The 4676-nt window shown below is 56.2% G+C and overlaps 1 protein-coding gene across 1 annotated transcript in view; it reads left to right on the top strand.

The window, feature by feature from the left end:
* Positions 1-259: 259 nt before the first annotated feature.
* Positions 260-4676, top strand: part of DSCAML1 (DS cell adhesion molecule like 1) — a 374167-nt gene continuing 369750 nt past the window's right edge. Inside the window, exon 1 of the mRNA XM_031936685.1 lies at positions 260-394. The gene's annotated coding sequence lies outside the window, so the exon portion shown is untranslated. The remainder of the gene's footprint in view (positions 395-4676) is intronic.

Genomic DNA, 4676 nt, shown 5'->3' with positions numbered 1-4676 from the left:
CCCCCCTTCCCATTCCGCTTGTCCTGCTCCCCCCCCCCCCCCCCCGGGTACAGCACTTGCCCCACTCTGGGGTAATTCTTGGCTGTGGAGTCTTAAGTGCTCATTCCTTCCCAGAGGTAGAGACCCCACGTGATCTACACATCTTCCCCAAAGCCTGGGGAACGGCGACGCCTCTAACCCTGTAGTCTGAGTAAATCAACAGTAGGACATGGGGAGGGGCAAAGAAGTCAAGCAGGGACGTTTGTGGGGCTGGGAGGGGAAAGAGGCTTTGCCTGAGTAACTCTTCTCACCCCAGCTGCAGTGAGTCTGATTCAACTGATGGGACATCGGTGGTGGTTCTGCCTCCCCAGGTGAGCTCGAAGTGGAGCAAAAGGTGACAGTCACGGCTTAGTAGGTGGGCATGGCCAGGCAAGGGTGAGGGGAACGCAGGCAGGTGAGGGTCCAAGGGAAACTGGACTTGTTTCACTGTCTAGGGAGAGGGCAGGTAGCTCTGCCCCGCCAGCCCCTGGGAGAGCAGTTCCAGAGCCCCCAGACCCAGAGGTGCTGGCCTTGGGCAGTGGGGTTGCAGGGTCTCTGCTAAGTCCACTGAGTCCTGGCCTTCCTCACAGTACCCATGAACAGGAAGAGCTGGGCAGGAAGCCCAGGGAGGGCCAGGAGAATTAGCCTGTGAGCCAGCAGCCAGTCCCACCCCTATCCCTTGCTAAAGCGTCCACCGCCCAAACCCATCCAGCCTCTGCACAGCTCCAGAGAAAGAGCCCTGTGGGCATGGAGGCAGAAGGGCTTCTGCTGGGTTCTGGCAGGCGCTCCCTGACTGGGTGGCCTGGACTTCCCCATCAGAGGAAGTAGAGCCTCAGACAGGCCAATCTCTAGCTCCTACAGGCTGATCTCCTGTCCAGGGTGAGGGTGCCCCTGGTATAGGCCTCCAGTTTTTCTAAATGCTTTGGGACATCAGGAGAAATCTCCACCCCGCCCCAGCAATTCTGAACTCTCTCTTGTACAGGGAGCAAGGAAGGGGTGCCCCAAAGAACTGAGCATCTCCACTGGTGCTGCCTCTCGTGAAGGAAGTGGGCTCCCTACACAGACAGGGCTGGGAGTGGAGGGAGTGAGGGGTGTTGTGCTGAAGAAAGACGCAGGGCAGGGGGTGGTGTAGAGTCTCCTCCCAGGCTCTCCCGGCTTCAACCCTCCCTCTGCTCTGTAGGGCAGGGCTGCTGCGGGGAAGATTAGTCGCCTTCCTGTTGATCCGTGGCCCCAGGCAGCTGAGCTCTGAACTGCAATTCAGCAAGGGCCTCTGGGGCGGGTAATCTGTGCCTCACCAAGCGCCCATTCTTCATTCCTCGCAGGCTGCCTGACAAATGCCTGGCCAGCGGAGATCAGAGGCAAATGCCACGGCAGCTCGGCCCTGTTGTCAGAGCGAGTCACTGGCTGGGAAGATGGATTGGGCCTGGGCCTCGGAGCCAGGGCCACGGCAGCCTCCTTCCGGGACATCGGGTGGGCAGTGCTGAGCCCAGGGCTGCACTGAGAGAGCCGCAGAGGGGCCCGAGTGTCCTAGCCTTGGAAGAATCCCGGGGCTTAGACTCAGTGCCCCCTCCCAGGTCTGGCTGCAGGAGGAGCCTCACAGACTGCAGACACGTCATAGTTTGCCGTTGAGTGATTGAGGACTTGGGAAGAAATCCGGTTTACAACTTCGAACCTTCATTCCTGGAGCTTCAACCTGACACTGGAGGGGCAAAGAAGGTGACATTGGGAGCCCGAGGGAGGGGTCTCCCCCAGGCGTGGGTGGACCTCATGTCTAGAATGGACTGGGACGAGCTGTGTTCAGGAGTGGCGGCTCCCCAAGCCCTGTTTTGGCAGATTTGATTTTCAGTTTGTGAGCATGGGGCCTCAGATGTGAAGAGAAGCTCAGAATTCAGGGAGGTTCGGGGTCCCCTGGCAGGGCAGGGACCAGGGCAGGGCACCAGGGCAGGGCACCAGGGCAGGGCAGGGGACCAGGGCAGGGCAGGGGACCAGGGCAGGGCACCTGCCAGGAGACCCCGAACCTCCCTGAATTCTGAGCTTCCCTTCACAGGGTGCAGGTGAGACCAGGTCAGGAACACTCCTGAAACAGCGGAGGCCCAGCCTGGCCTGTCCCGCTCCGATGGACTTGCTGGGCTACCTGCTGTCACCCTGAGTGACACCCTGAAGTTCCTCAGCCCCAGGAGGCCTCCAGTCACCATGGCTGCTACTGTCTTTAGATGTCTACACTTGGTTGCCTTTTCAAGAAATGCTCACTGTCACTTCCCCAAAGGGCTACTTTGGTGTCACTGAGAAGAATTCCCCCTGGTGAGCAGGGCAGCAGGGAGGGGAGAAGAGGGGAATGTCCCCAGCTGGGGAAGCGATCTGTGGCCCTGGAAGCCCTGCCTGCGGCTCTGCGCAGACCACACTGTGGAAGATGGAAAATTGGCTTCACTGCCAGCTCTGCTCTTGGCCTGCTGTGTGCCCTTGGGAAGGCCCTGGTCTGTCTCTGGACTTGGCTTTGGAAAAAACAGACACAAGACAAAAGTCCCAAGCTTCAGCTCACACGTCAAGGAGCTGTGACTTTTCAGGGGAAGGGGTAAGGGGAGAGCTGTGGCTGACCCCCTTGTTCCCTCCCGCCCCTTGGATAGCTGTTCTTAGAGAAAAGCTGGGTACACCCCCACAGTCCCAGCAAATACATGCTTGGCGTCCTCCTGGCAGTGAACACAGAGGCGCCCAGCAAGTGATGAAGGCAGACAAAAAGACACACTTGACAAAGCAAAGGAGATGAGGCTGGCTTGGCCCCGAGCCAGGAGCACGCTGAATTCTCTTGTGGTCTCTGTTTCCTGAATGGCCCATCAATCAGTAACCGAGTGCGTGCCAAACCCAGCCCACACAGGAGCCCGGTGTCCTCTGCTCTGCAGTAAATACTACTTCAGGCCTTATGTCCGAGGACCATATGCTCCCAACACAGCTAATAAAATCATCCAGGAGTAGCCTGGAAGCCGCAGACACCCGCCCCAGGGGGCGGGAGTGAGACGGGCCAGGCTGGGCCTCTGCTGTTCCAAGAGTGTTCCTGACCTGCTCTCTCTAGCACCCTGGGCACCTGCCAGGGGACCCTGAATCCCATGAATTCTGAGCTTGCCTTCACTTCTGGGGCCCCACTGCTTATAAGCTACATGAGGGCAGCGATTGCGTCTGAAAGTTCACCCACCGATCCCAGTGCCTCGCCCCGCTTTGAGCACCTAGTGCACCCTCCATACGTGTTGATTGAGTGCACACGTGACTGGTTGCCCAGCGGAATGAAGGAGTGACTGATTACCCACCAGGTGGGCCGCCCCTGCTCCTGCCCCATGCCCCCAGGAGCAAGGAAGTTGCTGGGCCAGGGTAGGCAGCTGGGGTGGTCTGAGGTGTGCATGATCCCTTCTTCCTTGGCCTCACAGTTAAGGTCACAGGCTTTGGAATCAGCAGACCTGGGTTCGAGCCCTGGCCTAGCCGATAATGAACTATGCATGTGCAAGCTCTCCTGGAGACTCAGTTTCCCTAAATGGAGAAACCATCTTTAGCCTGTGGACATTCTTTGCGTGAGGTCGATTACGTCTGAGGCTCTTTTTAGCGTTAAGGCGACGCTGCGGCTTTTCCTGTGCCCGGCCACGTATCACTGCCCCTTCCTTCAGTGCTTCCGCGTTGGAGAAAGCTTGCTTCTCCGGACAAACTGTGCAGGGAGGACAGAGGCCCCTGAGTCCGCCCTCAGACTGGCCAGGTCTAGGGAGAGGCTGGCGCAGCCATGGGCCCCAGCCCTACGCACTTCCGGGCACCACGTGGGCCACAGCATAGACTTGGCTGGCCCAGCCTTGGGGTCGCCCCACCTCCTGGGCCTTCTGCCAGCTCAGCCGTGGAGTCCCCACTTCAAAGTCAGCAGAGGGTGGTCTGTGACTACCATACCCAAAGCAGGGATAGTTTGTGAAAAAAGTTTCTTGATTATAGGTTTCTCCTTTGTGTGTGTGTGTACGCGAGTGTGAGATTGTGTGTGAGTGTGAGTTCTGTGAGTGTGAATGTGTGTATATGTGAGCTAAACGTCTTACATCCAAATACTGGGAAATATGAAGTGTGAATGTGTGTGTGTGTGAGTGTGTGTGATTGTGTGTGGATGAGTATGTGCACGTGTATATGAGTGTGTGAACGTGTGTTACTTGTGTGATTGTGTGAGTGTGCAATTGTGTGTGTATGTGTGTATGTGAATGCGTGTGCATGAGTGTGTGAATGAGTGTGTGTGAATGTGTGTGAATGTGTGTGTATGTGAATGGAAGTGTGGGTGTATATGTGAATGTGTGTGTGAATATGTGTATGTGAACGTGTGTATGTGAACGTGTGTGAATGTGAATATGTGTGTGTGTGTGTGTGTGAATGTGTATGTGAATGTGAGTGTATGTGAATGTGTGTGAACGTGTGTGTATGTGAATGTGTATATGTGTGTGAATGTGTGTATGTGAATGTGTGTGATGTGTATGTGAATGTGTGTGAATGTGTGAATGTGTAAATGTGTGTATGTGAATGTGTGTGTGATTGTGTGTGGATGAGTGTATGAGATTGTGCGTGCATGAGTGTGTGCACGTGTATATGAGTGTCCATGAATGTGTTGTGTGATTGTGTGCAATTGCGTGTGTATGTGTGTGAGTGTGTGT

The sequence above is a fragment of the Piliocolobus tephrosceles genome, chromosome 13, assembly GCF_002776525.5.
Source record: "Piliocolobus tephrosceles isolate RC106 chromosome 13, ASM277652v3, whole genome shotgun sequence".
Taxonomy (NCBI): Eukaryota; Metazoa; Chordata; class Mammalia; order Primates; family Cercopithecidae; genus Piliocolobus; species Piliocolobus tephrosceles.
Note: the sequence above shows the minus strand (reverse complement) of the source record. Positions and strands in the feature narration are given on the sequence as shown.